The following is a 19,369-nucleotide window of genomic DNA, read 5'->3' as shown; positions in this document are numbered from 1 at the left end:
AGACCTTAATATTAATCCACGTCCAACAGCAATTTTGTTTAATTAGCCTGGTTTAATAATTATAGCTTTGTAAACTGGATATAATGTATTCCTATATTTCTCAAAACAACTTTCCAAAACACCAAATAATGATTTAAGCGAATTTTTAACACAGAGCTTATTCGTAACGTATAGGTTCTGGGTACCAAAAACATCTTTAGTCAACACATTCAGACGGACTCACACTCACTTCTTATCAAGAGTCGCATAACACTTCATCTTATTTGTAAGTTATAGGATTCTTCCCGAAGGTCGTTTTGACAGCGAAACCTTTTTACTTGATTTCGCTGGCCTTAAAATGACACCTTTTTCTTTTTCATGTCGGACGTGCCTAACAAGTTTAGGACAAATTAAGGAATATTGTGATTGGTCGGCTTTAATATTGTGTATAACAAAGTTAAACCGAGTTAGAAAAGATGTACAGTGCTGTCTAAGTATTATTTGATCAAAGTTACGCTCGGTGATAAGTTTCAAAACTTATGATCGAGCCTAACTATGCTTCGTACAGGCAAATACTAGATACATCTTGGTTACTATAGCAATTTTTTTCTTGGAAAGTGACGACTAGAATTTAGCCTTGCTATATATGGACTCTCTTGGCCTTATCATCAGGACGGTAGAACTGGTACAATTGTAGTTTTGGCTGATATCTTTATTCTTCACTTACTGTCATCAATTGCTGTATACTAATGATGATAGTTATCATTATACAGTAATAACAATATTCTCGTCAACGTGAGAAGAAGCCCTGACCGTTAAAGTATTTTTTCCTTCCGCTAACTGTATTACCCGAATCTAAAAACTAGCTCTACCTATCGATTGTTATAGCAACGCCTGTCCCGTTCTCATAGTTACTAACAGCCTTTTTTTGATAAACACATGCACACAGATCCAAGATAACCATAACTTGTTCGTTGTTTTTACAACGGCGATAATGCACCTGGGCTTTATTTAACGTGTTCGTGTAATATTGTATATTCGTGTCACACCGTAACCGCTGCAGTCTTATCTTCACGATCGCATCATTTGTTTATGACGAGGTATTGTTGTGTCATAGCCAACCATTTCTCCGCACTTCAGCCAGCCCTTTAAATGGCTATTGTATTGTTAATAATGAGGTTAATGGTAATCCTCGAAATCGTGTAGATGTTCGAAGTATGGCTGGCGCGCGCGATTCATTGCGTAAACCACTTTAAAATAGTTTGAGTGGCAAACGCGTGTTCGAGTCTTTCCAGGCACTCTGCTTTACGATAGACTTGCTCGCTGCATAGCCATAAGCGTGGGTCCACATGGCGGCAATGGATAGATCATTTGTGAAGTTCTAAAACATGCTTAAATTACGTGATCCCCGCTGCCATTATGTCCGAAGGCCAGTACCAACAAGGCGGCTGAACAGGACTAAGAGCTTTCACTCACGATGTCTGTCAGGTTTTTCACTCTATGCTGAAGCGCCCAAAACCACTCGTCCTCTGCTAATGAACTCCATCACGGAAGAAGTCGTCTACGGAGATGGCCAGTTAACTGTAGCTTCCCTGTGTCAATCCTCACCGACTATTTTAATAGATTACGCAGTGGAAATGGTGTCCCATCAAACACAGCGTATGTCGACCGTCGGGGGAATACTGTATGTTTGTACGTGTTCATGCGTGTGTATATTAAAGTCATATGTCAGCTTTATCGTGTATGATTCGAAACGACTTTAAGGAATCATTTCGAGAGCGTGCGTCTAACGATGGTTAGCACGTGACCCTAATACCAACTATGATAGACCTCATCGACGTCGTTGTATGTCCATGTATCATATAAGCGTCGTGGAGGAAGAGAGATAGCCCGGCAGGGAGAGCATATGAGATTTGCCTCTCATTCAAAAATGCCCCGGATGGACAACAAAGGTGCTGCCGCTTGTTTCCCGGACTGTGTGTCTGTCCTGACGGTAGTCTTCGTCTAAGATTGTTCAAAAGATTGATGAATCTCCTCTCGTTAGCGTCTGTTACTGTTCGGTGCCGCGTCTGAAGTGAACCAATAGGCTTTACTCGGTGTCAGGATCCAATCGGAATCGGACCTAGAGATTTCATTTGAATCAAGTTTGAGCGATGTAGCGCGATACAATCGGGTTGCTTCTTATTCACCCCGAGTTTTTCCTACACACGTGTCTCGATAAACGGTACGTCTCCGTCTGATACAACGCGATCTTGGCAAACCAATAGATTCTGGTAATTGTGCTACCAATTTTAAAGACCCCCTTTTAAAGGCTCCTTTAGACTTGCCTAAATCAGCGCATGCCGTTTAAGGATGTTCTGTTAAATTACTATCGGTACGATAAACACTAGTCTGTTGAATATCAGATGAATCAAGTTGTTTACGTGCGACCTAACGCTTCCCGTAGATGTATTTATATGCAGAATGTGTTAAGCATAGAGCAATGAAGTGCATCGGTCGTAGTGATTAGAGGCACAGATTCATATAGGTAGGTCCATATATCTCCTAGACGAAGTGCTGGCAGACCGAATGAAATGTTCATCAAGATGAGAAAAGGACCTGGCAAGCCTGTTATCCGTGTCAAGTCGCCATTTGACTAGTAGGGGCTATTGCTTCCCTGAAACGGAGGCCAAGAATAGGTAGCCGAGGGGGGGGGGGGGGGGGCGGAAAAAACTACTTGCTCAAATTGTGGTAGAACTATTAATGAATAAATAGACAATGACTAAATAAATTGGATTATCGCCGCGTGGTCGCTCGTCCAACTCTGTATCTCAAAGGGTTCACATAATGGATGAAGAGCTCGAATATATGCTTAGCGAAAGGCGGTCGTAGGAACGCCGAAACTGGGCACGAAGTAGAAATAGAATGGGTGTCCTAGGCTCATTCCACATGTTGAGGACACAAAGGCTGGATTGACCTGTTCATTTAACAGCTCGTATCTCATTTAAATACTTCTGGGAAATCTAATGCATTCGGAGTATATAGTGTTCAATGTATCTGTGGTAGGGATCGAAGAAACTATACTTAGATTAGCCTACTTGGCTTGAATAGGCGTTGTTCCCAGATATTCACGAGGGAAAGTATAGTTTAGTTATCTATTGTAAAAACAGATTTTTTAGTTTCGTCAAAACTCACTCAAAAAATAAATGGCCGTTTAAATACTTTTCGGCGAAAATTCGTAACAAAAAATTAGAAAAATTCATTTTCTGGTAATCATTGTCCAAGCGTAGTATCAAGAACAATGAATTAACTGCAGAGCTACCTCACGTGGCTGTGCTACAATCCAACTGATACACTAATATAAACTGCAAAAATACCCAACGCCTAAACAGCGTGAGCCAAAGTTAAGATCCAATCAGTGTTCTTATCTGCAGGTTTACAAAAACAGATTTTTATTCCCGAACATACCAGCCTTCCTCAGACTACAAATAATACGGCATTCGGCCACTCGACTTCAACAAACCTTAGCAACAATTCACTATACGAAAGTGTCCCTGAAATCCACTCGATTTTCTGCTCCCCAGTAATAAGCCAAGATCAAATCGGATACGAGGCAAAATCCTTACCGATATCACCCACTAGAAGATCGCCGTCGGACAAGGCAAGCGTTCACATGCCCCCATCCCCGCTACGCGATTCCTTGACGTATACGAGAGCATCAGGCTTAACAGTTTGGCCATGTTGTCATGTTAAGGGGATTTTCCAATAATTGGCGGCATGCTTCAGCCCTAGTAAACACTGTACATAGGATGGGACGGAACAGGGCGAGGTGGGGTTGACTTGACTTTCGAGTCGGTCTTTCAAATCATTAAGAGTTGCAAGTCGTCAAGTTTCTACAAAGCTATTGAGACCGGTTCACTCACACTGGTCTCTTAGTCGGTCCGGCATCTTGTTGAAAACCCCACTCAACGCATGCTTATGTCCAATGCGCTGGCTAGGGGGACGTCCTATCACCACAGCTAGAGATGCCCTAGTTAGTAGAAAGCCGCATAGAGCTATGGACTTGGCAGTAGATAGAGGTCATTAATGCTAGCTTAGATACCTCCCAGGCCCTGCATAGCCTCGACTCCTCAAAATACCGTTTGCCTATCCCGGAGTGAGTGTGTCGCCATATACAATTCGGGATTTCCCAGTTAAACAGTGGCCAAATAAGCTTAACTTTACGAGTCTTTCTCGATCAGAAGATAGCAAGTGGATAAAGCTGGAGTCGAAACTTTGTCTCCCAGACATTCCTGTTTTCCCGTGTAAATTAGAATGACTCAAAAGTGAATGGTAGTTGAAATGCTTAGTAAAATGCTATGCGAAATAAGCAAGGGAGATCTTACTGGTTCGACGAATTTTCAATAGGCTTGTAAGGCGACGCACGACTAGAAAGACATGCAAATGCCAAAAGTTTAAAAGGCATCTGCTAGCCATTATAGCTTCATACGTTTCAGAAGTAGGCAGGAAACCAGTTCGTTGAAACTGGCTCAAAGAAGACTCAAATGTTTATGATGGCCAACGAATACCCAGAAGTACAGTGGTCATTTGTGTATCACAATGAGCGGCTGTTAAAGGTGTGATTTTTCTTCTTACAATTAACTAAATTGTTCCGGATAATGACGCTACAGAATTAGCAACGGAGCTGCGGGCCATTAGCTAACTAAGGTCTCCAATGGCATAAATGAGTCAGTGCACAACAAACGGTTAGTTCTAGTATTGGGCCTGTGGCGCCGACTATTAACCGAAATATAATGACATTATACTATAATATAATAAGTTGAAACACTAACATACTACTATGACTGTAATTGTCACTGTCATTTAAACACAAACATTTCATTTACAGCTAGTTGAGATTTAACGGCTAGGCTCTATTATTTGATGGTAAAGTGGCGACATCTCGATGCGTATAACACAACCTGACGCTACGTTCTGTCCCGCACGGGGGGCGTCTCCGCTAATCAGCGGGAGATGGCCACCCGCCCCGAACCAGCGCACCGTCGGTTGTTATTGAGAATGATGCGAATCTGACTTGCGCTTTGATAGCAATGGGGCGCTACTACTTATTCGAGATTGAAATCCACGCTTCGTGCTTCCGTTGAAATTCATCAGAGCGGAAGTTTGTGTCGGAAACTGGCGATGGCGGCGGCAACAGCGGTAATACTATAGATGTTGTACGAAATCAAGATGGCAAATACCTGAATCACCATTTTAGTTTGCCGAGCCGAAGCCGACTCCCGCCGGTTGACTGGTTCCTAAGTTGCATTGGTCCCAGATCATCGACATTTTGTTGGTCGGGTCGAGTTGACTTGTCTCGCCTGGACGATATTCGAAGATATGTGAAAACTGTATGTCTATGAACGATTTTTCTAGTTGCAGTAAGCTTACAAATAGGATCACGGTCGAGGTCGATCCCTAGAATGCCTTCCGAGAACGAACTAGGCACTATTTGCTGGTCTACGGTCGGCGACTGGAATCGCTTTAATGCAGTTGTTGAGAAAACACTTCCTAATAATCAAATTTAGTAGATCCAGAGAATGGTTCCATCCAAATAGAGTATTTATAATAGCCGAATTATTTTAAAATCCGAATAGCTCAAGTGATCATGGTCAGCAGTCGACCGACCGACCGACCGACCGCCCGACCGACCGCCCGACCGACCGACCGACCATGGTATGGTAGCAGAGTTATTAATAACGCTTGCTTTTTCCGCGTATATCATTCAGAAACGTATTCACTTTTTTCTAATTTCGTAATAGTAAATAGACGTTTTTTAGCAATTGTGCTTACGCTGATATAAAGTTATAAAGCAATCGAGCAAGATACAGATCCAATCGAGTAAAAGGAAAAGATGTATATCTTATATTTGTACTTAGAGGTGTTCCAGGCTCTTTCTTTCTTTTATTCGTTAAATGGATTTTAATATTCAGTCATAACCAATTTTATTTCTTCCATCGCATACGCTAATGTATGTCTGTTTCTACGCGAATCATTGTTTCGGTGATGGAATTGTCAATGTTACCTACTATCTACAGCGGTTACCACTGATGCTCAAAAAGTCTCCGAAAGTAAAAGTGTTATGCCTGTTGGTCAATAAGGAAAATTAGTGATTTAATTAATATAGTAGCTCACTTTCTATTCAGCTGAATTGACACGCTGTGTGGCTGTAGATGGGAAATCGCGCACTCACTGGTGTCGTTTTTTGCCTCAATCTCCCTACATATATTACTCCCGCAGCCTTTTCTCTGCTTAAATATCTCATCAATGCTCAAACGTCCCATTGCTTTATTTTCCCCCCATAGTCACGGCCCTTTGGCAAAAGTTTACAGTTTCCAACAACTACATATAGTTCTATGCGACTCGTTCACACATGTCATTCGCCTATAGACTCCCACGGGGTCCTGGCCTTCGTCTACGACACTTCATCGCATCAGTTGGGTAAGTATCGTCTCAAAGTGCCCCTAGATTCTGATCCCCCCTCTACATGCTTCCTTATTTCGAATCGAGCAGCGGCAGCAGCAACAGCAGCTGTAACAAGATGCGTAGAGAAGCGAATCTATGCTTTTGCTGTACGCCCCCTGCGTCTGGCGACGTCTCCTTGTAAAACAGCGTGGGTGCCCTTCGGTTTTCGGCCCTGCCTTACAAGCCGACCCTCCTTTTCCCAGCTATTGACTAGCTGTTCCCTACCTTCGTCTAGCCAACCACCTGCTTAATAATTCATTAGTTAAAAGCCGTGTAACTAGTTTTTTGAGTGAACGTTACGGGCCCACTTCTCCACTGCACTGCATGCATGCCTGTCTGCCTAACTGACTACTTTCTGCCCTACAGCGGTGCCATTGCATTTCGGTGTTGCTGAGTATGGTTCTGGGTCTATTCTCTGTCACCCCACTCAGAGGGAACATCTACCAGGCGAGCTTGGGCATGTACCTACGTCCAATCTTTACTCCGTTCTACTTTTCAGCTAAATAGGTAACACGGTTGGCACACAGAGCACAAAGAGTTCTGCACATGCATATGTATCCGCTGGATGTGTGGGGGTTAGTCGAGGCAAAGGAGTCCAAGGCAACACCACTATAGCTGATTAGGGCCGTGGGGCAATTGATGTTGAACGGAGTGTACCGCGCCGGATGAGTGCAACTGTGTGAGAGATCGAGCTTTCTTTCTAAAAGGGGCAAAATGTTGGTGCTAGAATGTGGTGTCGTGACGACTGTGTGACGCGGACCGACATTGAGATGAGAAATAAAATAGGCAGGTTTCACTTTTGTTCACCCCCTTCCAGCCTCCTATTGAGTGTGCAGGTGTGCAAGCGAATGAGGAACGAAAAGACTGATAGTAGTTGCCTTTCACACCGAAGGCGGCTGAGAGGTTTGTTGGAAAAACTGCATTTGCGTTGCTTTTACATTTTTTCGATGAAAGATATAGGTTAATCTACCTGTGCATTTATACAAGGATATACGTACATTATACGCATGTACATATGTGTAAATTACACACAGGTACATATGTGTTCATTACACACATCTACATTTGAATCTATGCAAATTGCTCGTGACGATTTTATAGCAAGGCATCAGAGAAATTTTAGCTTGCCACGTAATATACGTGAAGAATCACGGCCCAATTTCGTCTAGCATCAAAATACCTTTATGCTTACGTCAGCGTGACGGTTGTAATTAGGGACCGTAATAACTGTCATCAGAGTATATGTTCTATTGCATTTTTTTCTAATTTGCTAACCTGTATTTTGAGGTTAGCACCTGCTATTCTTGTTATGTTTAATAAAAACGCAAACAGGTTTCACGAATTCTAAGTTTTTTTTTCATCTCTAATGAGCCGTTGCTTCTTTGGTTCCACGAAATAATTGTTGTAAGTTTTCATAAACATGGATCATTGCGCTCTACGACCTGAGCTAGAGCATTGACTTTTGCTTTGCAAGAATACAGAATATATATATAAGCTAACTGTTTAAACCCTTATTTGACATAATTGAATTAACTAAAGTAGTTATTTACAAAAGAAGGATAAACACGGAAAGGGTAAAGCAGAATGTTTCGGCTAGAATATAGTTTCAGCTATATTTGAAGCACCGGCAAACACATGTTGATCCATTGACACAAATGGCTTCGTTGAACATCTACTAACTAATTCATTTAAAAGTAGATTGATTAATACCTTTTTCCGTATTGGAGATACAAGTATGTATGCTCTCAGTGGCGCACGTTTCCAAGCTATATCAGATCTCACTTAATTATTGCACATTGCCTAAGTTTTGCTTTCCTACAAATCGTTCTCCTTATCAACTTTCTGCCGCTATATGCTATTTGACACTATAATACAGCACCAGTAAATGCCCTCTCATACTAGCAGACAACATAGCAGACGGCGTCAGGTCAGCGGCGAGACCTGCGCATATTTCACCTAAGAGAACGATCTGCAATAGCAAATGTTCCACGCGATGCTTTATAGGTTCTCTTCAATGAAAGAAAGTATTATTCCACCAAATTGGCCCTCATTAAGCTTCGTGTGAGCACAACAATGAGGGTATCAGTGAAGCGCCTCTAGGTGGTACGCGACCCGCGTTCTTTAAGCTGCACGTTTGTGCCACAACTGTATCTCATGCACATAAACCTAGCACCGAGCCACACTTCGTTGGTAATGAGAGTACATCTATAGATACTCAAAACCACACTATTTGTGGCGGATTTTCAGCAGGCTTGTTGATTCTCGCTATTGATTATTATACTGCTATACTGGTATAATATCATTGCTCGAGGCTAAAGGGGGCAGAAAGAATGCAGAATTTAGTGAAAGGGCGGTAGCGCTATGTGAAATGTGAAGTGCCCTCGGGCACCAGCGGATACAAGCAGGACAGCTGCGAGGACAATTTTTTTCCCCAAATACCTACGTTGAATTTCTGTAGAAAATGATAACATTTTTAAGATAGCAGTCACAATGATAACAACAATAACAGTAGGAGACGCACAACTGCTATTTACAGGGTAGCTTCAGTAGATATGCAAATGAAGTCGTGACAAGGATCAGGCGGAAGTCTTCGCTTAGATGGGCAAAGAACAAGGCTAACTAAGGCAGGGTTACTAAGTGGGCAATTAGAACTCCCATTGAGAACGATTGTTCGAATAACGCTGTAGTTCCATCAACACTCTAAGTGCATGTATAAAACAAATGCATATAGTTACAATTTTCGTTTAGTTGATACACAACTTCTACACCTATTCGTTGATGAATACTTCATCTAATACCCGTCATCTGCCCGAAACAAGGCAGACCTTTACATATAATGATTTTTCATAATGACAATTATTAATAGTAATCCCGATAAGAAGCCCACGAAGGGTAATTTATAACCCCAAATAAATCCACCGATGAGACATGCACGGCCCCTTTTGCCCATCCTGCAAAACATTGTCCATGAGCTTGCATTATGGAGAAGCACAATCTAGTGTGCATACGTAATGCTAGCTGATTGAGGAGCTACGCTGCACCATTTATATATATATATATATATATATATAGAGAGAGAGAGAGAGAGAGAGAGAGAGAGAGAGAGAGAGAGAGATCTAAACCATCCTGAAGGCCTTTAAGACTCTGAGCAAAATTACGTTGAGAACGCCGAAACTGGCAATAGAAGGATTTTTCAACTAAATGGCCTACTTTGCCCGTATACCACACCGATACGCAACTGAGATAGAGTCTTATCACGACAGAATGACACGATAATCCCACCATCCCGAAGCGCTTGAAGTTTGCAGACAGAAGAATTCAAGCGAAAACGACAACAACCGACACAGCTCGGTCCCGCTCGCTATTTTGAAAAACACCTTTAGGCATCTCTACGAACGCCCCCACCCAGCCTCTCGTCGGCTCTCGAGCAATTTCACTCTCAGCAGAGTGGCAGCTACTGCTTATAGCGCACCTTAAAGGCTGAGCAAAAATAAAACGCTTTAGAAACCCTTCTGAATCCCTTAGTCGCAAGTAAAGGGAGAGTGAAAAAGGGGAAACGAATCCTCCCCCACGGTATTCCATTGTGACTGGGCGTCCCACACTGCCCGTGGTGCGCAGCACAAACATGGTTCTATCTGTCGCTCGCTCTCTCTTTTTTGCAAAAGTAACGCGGGAACCTTCAAACTTCTCCAAATTAATGGTGTCCAAATCCTGGACCATTATCAATATGAGCAACTCGTGCCAGTTCCGCACGCCCAAGTTTGACCCTCCCCTCCATTGCGTAGGGGCGTAGAGGAGGACTTCGCGTACAAGCTTCTCGCTATTTTTGCGTTATAACGATGGATGAATCCAAGTGCGATGTAGTGTAGAAGCAACGTAGCTTCGCGAATAGGTTGAAGATAGTAAGGTCGGGGCTAGTTGTCAGAACCGCCAATGACGCAGGAGTAAGCGATCTTGCACCTGTACCCCCTTGTTTTTGCCGCGAGCGAGTTCATTTATCTTGACGTAGCAGGCGACAGACCTAAACGACTGAACTTGCTAATATGCCTACCGCTAAAATTGACAGTTGCAGACGCAGCAGCAGTTCTACGACAAGTTGGGAGTATCAAGCGTGTGTCACGTGGGGTTCCACCAGCGAAATCTAAGACACTACGGATCTCCCCTTCCCCTAGTAGCTGAGGATGACGAGAAAGGACACAGGTTTGTGGGGTTCGGGCGAAGCGACGTAGAAGACGATGATCCTACAAAGAGTTTTCCGGCGTGAATGATGTGCTGTACTTGTTGACGCATACATCCACCCCCGAAATTTGCGGAAGGAAAGCAGGAGAGGAATATCAGGGGTTAGAAATGAGGTAGGTTTAAGGGTAGAGAAATTCATGATCGTCATGCTGCTAAACCTGGTTCATGCTTTAGTATTGGGCTATCCGAGTCTCATTCGATAAAAGGCCTTCTACTTTTCTTAGATCTATTGCCTCTGTTACTCACTCGAACTGACGAGGTTGCGAACGCCTCGCTCTATCACCGAAATAATGACTGCTTCATCAGTGAATTAGTATATATAGCATTGTAAGTGATTGATATTCTGTTCGCGATGTCGCGACCTGTCGCTGCCTCTCGCCAGTGTTCAAAGTTTGCTGTTAGCAAAGACGCTCAGCAGGCACCCTGCACAGCCAGCACCTCAAATACTACAAGCAACGACTATGTTTAAGATATGTGTTTCTACTGGTGGATGAGCAAAGCTTGTCATCCATGGCTTGATACGGTATCATTCATTTTCGCCATTGTGACCAACTCGTTGACTAGGCGAGATAGCTTGGTTCCACCGAATCCGGTGGACCGTAAATCGCAGTAAATGTATGTAGATGCATGGATACGGGTGGAGCATGCAATGACAGAAGGTTGATTACATCCCAGCTCTGTTAGGTTGCGGTCCGTGTCGGACCCGCATTGTCAAAAGCTGTGTCGCTCAATATCGTGAAAATTGCAGTTGCATGCGCTGAAAATGCACTGATAGCTTTTTGGTGATTTGTTTTTTAAAAAAGGTCATTTTGTAAAAAATCAACTGACCATATGAAGATTTTTTTGCCACACGGGCCAGGCGTTTCGCAATTCTGATGTTGATCAAATAGAGATATTCAGGTAATAGGAAATACACGGGTCAGATATATATCGAAGTGTTTATGTAGCAGGTAAAGCGCCTGCTATACAAGCACTTCGAATCGTATACTATGCAGCTAGTGCGGCTCATAGCTTCCGGATATCTTACTATCCTTTTTTGTACATTTCTACAATGGATTCGGAGGTGCGCGCGTATAATTTTGACCCGTTAAACAGAGCCAGGCATAAGCGGTTTGAGCCCGCGGGACAACAAGTTAAAGAAATTACGTTACCATAAACGTGTTGGAAGATCGTTCCGTCTCACTTTCGAAGATCTTTAATTTAGGACAAAACAGGAAAGCGGACACGAATGATGCAGCGAAGCTGATTTAAGGCACATTCTTTATGCGATCAAACGTTACGTTTCGAAAATGTTTTCTGAAATTGAAGAGGCAGTTAATAAAGGTTTATCATATCAAAGTTGTTTGTACGATACAAGGTTCTGACAGATGTCTTGAGCTGATAAAGAGGGAAAGGACAGATGATTATGCGGCCAGGCCACGCCACAAAAATCGAGGGGCTGTCAAACCCCTTCGAATTCAACTAGATTGTCAAAGGAAAGACGCACCAGAAGAAACATATAAAAAGGCCGTATAGCTTTTGATAGGACTAGGTCTATGGGAAATTTTGCTCTACACATCAGTCAGATTTTCCGTACTCCAAATCGTTCCGAAGTCAAGAAACAGACCGACCGAAGGCTAGTTGACAAGACCTCGATGCGCTTGCTCGTAGTCGAACTGCCAGCTTATTATTGACGAACCACAAGCACTTTCCGGGTGGCTTCACAGTGAGACACGCCGCTGGTCCTGCACTAGCGGCTCATCCTTCGCGTTTACAACCAGTGATGAGTACAGAGGACAAGCGGCTTTCGCTGGTGGTGCCAGTTTTATCAGCCTTCGCAGCTACAATGAACTCCAACAGATTCATTGAATTCGTCATCCAAAGTGATCAGTCAAAAATCATGTCCGTACCAGCAGTGCAGTGAAGAAGAACCGTCAGTCCTCGAACTGTGCGGTCACTCGTCTCGTCCTGGCTAGATCTTATCATTCTATATTGATTTGAAGTTACCTTTCCCGTTTTCAATGGCTTCGTGGCCCGTAATCTAGTACAGGTCAGATGTTGCCACTGCTGCCGTTTTTGCTGTTGCTGGTGGCATTCAATGGGCTGCTGATCCAGCTCATCAAACAAAGTCAAACAGTTTCGGGCGTGAACCACGTGGCATATATTATACTATGAATGATAATGGTGAGCAACGCACAGAGAGGCCAGAAGTGTCAGAGCATCTAAGGGGGTGACTGGGAGGTAGTAACCTTTCGACTTTCATCCGCTCTGGACCTGCGCGTGCCCTGTGCAGGACTGCGTGAAAGCATTGCTTCTAATACCGGTTCAATAATGATGTGTGCTGCGTCTCTGCACGCGGACACCCTGTGGGCATTGCCTGTCATATTAGCTGTGCTGTTATGCCGTAGCGATGCTACAATAATAGCGGTGCTTCGAATTAGGTATCTTCACAGACGGACACAGATACGGTGTGGTAGCCTTTAATTTTGCCTTCCTTCAGCTGGTTGCTGGTGCCTTTTCATTTCATAATGTCTTCCGACGCTTTTTGAGTGACAACCAGAGCCCGTGCCGCGTTTCAAATTCAACTTATTTAGACTGGTCGCGTGGTCCGTACCAAGAATCGCGCGGGCATCATTCAGATCGACTCAACTTCATTTGAGCCCTTGGCTGCAGCGACCGTGGTAAATCATGAATCGGTTGTTTTGAGCACTGATGAGATTTGCATTTTGAGGATGCGCATTGCTTGAGGATGGCTGCTGGTACGTCCCTGTAGCTCTGACTTGTTCTCCGTAAAGGTTCGGTCTTCAGGATGTCTGCGGGGGGCTTGACAATATACATGGTGAAAAGCGGAATCTTAGTGGACTTTGAAACGTGTGGCGGCCGACGAAAGTGAATCGGCGAGGCTTGAGGACGTGCGGGTTGTTTCGTTCTCACGAGCGACTCGTTCATTGGATGTCTCCCTAAGGGAAACGGACGTTGTCTCGGTAGGCTTCTGCGATTTGCTAAGGCTATCTAAGGAACTCTGTGAAATGTCATGTTGGCTTGGATGTAGCTAATAAAATAAAATTATACCATGACCAAAGTGCTAATTCTCTGTTTCCTGCTAGCGCTTGCAGTATCGTTATAAAGCTCCAGCACACGTTTACGTATTATTTATCTCGTTTTGTTATCGTAGCGTAAACTCGCTGAGTATCCTGACATACACTGACAAATGAGAACGATTGCTATAACAGTTGCTCTAACAATTACGTAGTGAAACTTTCCGTGCTAAAATAAGCTATTTTTCTCGATGTTTTTTTGTTTTCCATTTTTAAATTGGTTGCATTAGCAACGACAACCTATCGGGAGCGAGCTTACAATTGTACAGTGCAAATAAAACGAACAAGAATACTTTGTTTGTTTTAATTATGATGATATACATCTGTTTTTTTTACTCTCGATAATCTACCTTTATAAACTAATTCATAGTTGCCGGCCCCCTATCGCGAGCGACAAGAAAGTGAATCCATTATGCCTCCTGTCAGTCTGAATAGACGCATTTTTTTTATATTTAAAACGTATGAGTATTACCCAAGGGTTAAGCAAATAATTAACAAAAGCTTCCATCAGACGATGTCCCAACATACGCATATGAGAGAATCAAATTTTTGGCTTTTATATATACATTTACCATTTCTACTTAGTTTCAGCAGTAAAATAGCACCCTTCTAACTAACTACAGTTATGTTGTTTTCCTATTGAACGCTCCGAGCATTCACCGAATGGACGGATTTCGTCTGCTAAACAGATTGTAACGATGCTTGCCTTCTACCAGCTACAGTTCTCACCGCTTTTCAGATAGCTAGCTTTGGCTATATGCACATAATAGCACAACGGCTATCGTAGCGATGACGCACATTAAACAATACAGTAGCAACCAGCTAATCGATTTATATAGAAAATCAGCCGATAACCCTCTAATCGTATCAAGCCTAACAAGATGTCCGCCCCTGTTACCTGTCTACCCCACGGGCTGAACCGCAAAGCAGAAAGAAAGCTTATCAGTAATGTAGATCGTCAACAGCGCAGGGATCCGACACAAATGTTAGTTGTTATTTTCATATTTGCTCCCCAAACGGCCATCGCTGATACTAAATATTTTCGGGTCGAAAGGGAACTGATATCTATTGATTAGGTTGGCCTACAGCATTGGTCTCAATCACTTGCTGTTAAAAAGGCGAAGGTTGATCCCGTTCTAGGGAATGCCTCTCATCGTTCACCCAGGTTCATCATGGTAGACCATAAGATTCTTAGGGCCTCATTAGAATATGTCATAAGCAAAAATGATAAGCCGATTCAATGTACCGCCGATCGATGTGACTTGTAATCGTGAGAGCACGCCCACTTAGTAACGTCAAATATTGAAGCTGCTATAACAAAAAAACTTGAGCGACCGTAAAAAAATAGCACTTAGCCTAAAATATAAGATTTATGAGTGCGTGAGGTCAATTAAAAATGAAGTTCCTAGGGGGGGGGTTTTCTTCCATAAAAGCAGATATAGTTACAGAAAAGGCGATCATTATAACAAGACAAGAAAAACGAATACCATATAAACAGCTATTACAGCAAACGCACTGCTACACGCTTTATTAACCAGCCAAAATCAGAGTACCTTCATTCATTTGCATATAATTAACATCATCACAGCGAAGCCACACTAGAAGCATTTTTCCCAAACGACCTGCTTGTATGATCGTCTATAAACCTACAACAGTTTTCGTTCCCTTCTCTAGCCCTTGCGTAGTATTCCTATTAGTCGACATTATCCAACTCGCGTGGTGAAACATGTTCCTCGAGAGTAAAATTCGTCCAGTACCTCTCGTATAGAAGACTATGCGACACCAAACTCGACTTTACGCAGACAAGCTCAAGCTAATACATAAAGGCATTACGCCAACAGTCACATGGGGGGGCGGCCGGCCGGTCGGTCGGTCGGTGGGTCGGTCTATCGAACATGAAAAGCACTTTACATCGCTCCACTATATCGATCCTGCGCTCGCGATCCTCACAGCCGAAGCCAAATATATATTTATATGAATGAGCACTTTGAATGAAACGAGCATGCGTAATTAGATAATGGTACTGCTGCTGCTAATAACGCCAACACGAGACTATAACTGTCGTAGCCCCAGCAAAACGATGCTCACAGACAACTGTTTTCTTAGGGTTGTAATCGGCCAAAGTTTGGGAAATCGAGCGAGCCCTTTTCTGCTAGTTTTGTTGGCGGGCTGTTCGACGTGGTCTTGCTTTCAAACCTCAAGCGTTGGGCCTGCGCGTTGGCTGACGGTTTGTGGGAATTTGTCTCTTCGATGTTATTCAACACGACGGCGGACAAGAAGAGCACTCGTCCCACTCTGAGTTTATGCTAGAAAGCATTGAACCATTAGCCAGACAATGCGGCTAGATCGGGCAGAGGCTTTTTAAACGTGAAATTTCTGCGTACAATACGGCCCAGACACTTCGGAGATATCTTTCATAAGCATTTCAAGCTATTTTCTTTACAAGAATAGGTCTTCGGACCACTTCTTCCTATAGCATTTCGTGTCAAGAGTTTGCCTAAATTCCTAGGTACGTTTTGTCGGACATATCTGGACTTTCTCCAACAAACCTGTAAAACGTCATGACAGTTATTCAAACAGATATAGAACTTATAAAAATACCTCTAACTGAGATTTTAATCAGTGTAGCAGCATACTTGCTAAATTCGATAGTTACCATGGGAACGCAGTAAGAGATCCGCGTTAGCCACTCCGATCATTAAGAGATATCTCCTTTTAAAAGAGATACTTCTCAAGCTGTCAGTAGTGGAAGTACTTTAGGCGCGCTTCGCAGAATCTAATTGGTTAATGTAGATCTCGAGATCTGCAGTCTGAAGTATAGCTTTCTCGATGGCTCTTGGTTACCAAATAAAATACGCTCCACTGCACGAATATTATGTACATTTATATATATATATATATATATATAATTATTTGTTGACAGAAAAAAAAGGGGGCTAACGAGAGAACAGGAAGTTAATCATATTGCTTGCTCTTGAAAACCTTTTCTACAAACTGACAATGTCTTGAGCCTTGATTTTTCTCTAGAATCTAACATCATAGAAATCCGTTGGTTCCCAGTCTCCTTTCTAAGCTTTTCGAAGGCTGCACAAGTCAGGAACACCTTCATTGCAGTATCCGCAAACGGCATTAAATGACTTACTTATACGCAACTGGTCGTCCCCGAAGATCTGTGCCCAGGCATTTGCATCAGGCCGAACGTCACGTCTTTATGCTCTTTTTTTTTCTTTTCTGTAACACACTTACTTAATTAGTCGTCTTATGATTTTGACTGTACTCACTTAATCCTGCTGAAACTCCCATATATCTCGTTTTCCTTTTTCTACACATCTGTTCAGGTCTATTGCATTTTTTTCATGCACCAGTAAATCTGTTGAGATCTGCCTGACGATAACCGTTATTGTATCAAAGGAAATAGTTGTAAATGGCATGAATTATTCTATTAGTAACATAATCAGCATATACTTCATTTCAGCACGTTTCATTCAGAGTTTTTCTTAGATATTCGATGGTTTCGTATATAGGACCGTAGTTTAATACCTGTATCATCTTTCGCTCACGGAGTATTACCTCAGGGAATATTAACATTTCCTTCTTTACCGGGTCTAGTTCTACTAGGTCATGGTCAAGTGTAAACAATACCCTAGGTATTGTTTATAGTGGATTAAAGTTCGTTACTGTTTCATTCTACCTATTACTGTTCCTGGTGGATTACCAGCAAACTCGGCTGGATCCTTCGGCCTGATCTAGATAGTCTTACCACAGGCTGCCATCATAGCCTTCATTCTAGAGAAAAGCGCCGAGCACTAAGCCCTGGGGCACTCCTCGAGGCGTAGGATACGTCTTGCCTCCATGTATTAGTCACCTGTCATTTAAATAAGCGATAACTCTACTCAGTTAAGGTTCTTTAAGTCGTTTTGACGCGATATTTCATGATATAGACTTGGTAATGTTAAATGCCATTGGAACATAATTTTTTTTTAATTTTGTTTTTTTCGTCTCGCTTCTTGCCACTTTTACTACTACAACCGTGGCAGTATATGTTGACAACGTTTCCTTTATTAAAGAGACCCACTGTACTGCTGTCGTTAAGTTCGAAGTTGGATGATTTTTTAAAATACAAATAAGTGATCGTTATACACTTTGTTAATAATCGCTTGTAAAAAATATCTGAAAAATAAATAATTCGCTCAAATTCAACCAGCTACTAAATGGTTACTTCTGAAATCTTCTGTGAGATAAAACGTGCTTCGCGATTATTGTAGGGTCTGTATGTATAACGATAAAAAAATTTAGTCTAGAGCGGTTATTTGTAACGAAAGGCTTCATCGATTAAGCAGGATTTCTTCTCCTCGGGCATACCTCTTATGTTTACCTAATAGCCGATAAAACCTGGATTAGATGCAGCTATGCCTGATTATTGTGGCCTATATTCAGATATAGCATCGATTCGCAATCTGTACCTTCATCATAAGACCACCTTACCATTAATTGAATCAATCGTGTTACCAAAATACGCAAATCTATTTACGACAGTCAAACCGGCCCGAGATAGTCATGTCGGTTAGTGAAACGCCAACGCATCCGTAATCCACATCCTTACGAAAGAGGCATAAACTAGTTGCACACAGGGAGAAATTAACAATCAGAGGAGCCGTTTCGCATCAGATGAATGGATGAGGAACTTAATCCTTACGAGGTTTGTTTCAAATCTGTTGCTAGGTCCTAGTGAAGCTAAGCAGTTTCAGCTATTATGGAGAATTTGTTCAAATACCTTTCATGGGCATACAGTGGACACTATTTTGAGAGGTTCAAGAAGACCTGATTCAAAGAAAAAAAAAACCCTGATACGCCTAATCCTCATAGAGCAATCATACTAAGGACAAGTTCTTGGCTAGTTACTGGCACAAGGCATATTTCGTTTCAGCGAAGATTGCATTGGTTATACGGGATATAGCCGTAAGGGCAAGGCTACAAGCTTTGAATCTTAGAATTTCCGGTCCGAATCCTAAAAATCACATGACAAACGCTCCAGTCTTCCACTTGCGAGTTTGTTAATAAAGTTTTTATTATAATTACTGTTAAGCAAATAAAAGTCAGATACAAAAATATTACCATCAGCAATTTTTTTTCATCAAAATGGATTTTTTCACCAATACATTATATGAATACCTCTTAGTTGGCATCACTTCTGAGGAATTGTCAACGGGGATATTATGCGAAATTTGCTCATAATTTTTGGAAAAATCTATGTAATATCTTTTAGTAGGGCTTTACTGTTTATTAGACTTCGTATTGTTCTAGAAAATTGTCGTTTGACATTTTTACAACTATGCACTATTACTACAGCAGTTAATTAGTAAAAAATCTAACGCTCAATTGGTTAAGAAAAATCTAGATGATAAAAAAAAAAGATCACATCCTTTCAAAATGCTACAGTTTAGAACGCCAGGTCTCTCGCTGAAAGTAATATTCCATTGAAGGTCTATCTTTTTTTTTAATGACATATTCAAACAACGATAATAAAGTATTTGAAATCATGCTAGAAGTCTTTCAGTTTAAGTATTATACAGTTTGCAAAAAGAAAACTC

The sequence above is a fragment of the Varroa jacobsoni genome, unplaced genomic scaffold (assembly GCF_002532875.2).
Source record: "Varroa jacobsoni isolate VJ856 unplaced genomic scaffold, vjacob_1.0 scaffold_15, whole genome shotgun sequence".
Classification (NCBI taxonomy): Eukaryota; Metazoa; Arthropoda; class Arachnida; order Mesostigmata; family Varroidae; genus Varroa; species Varroa jacobsoni.
The sequence above is the reverse complement of the archived record's forward strand: the minus strand, read 5'-3'. Positions refer to the sequence as shown.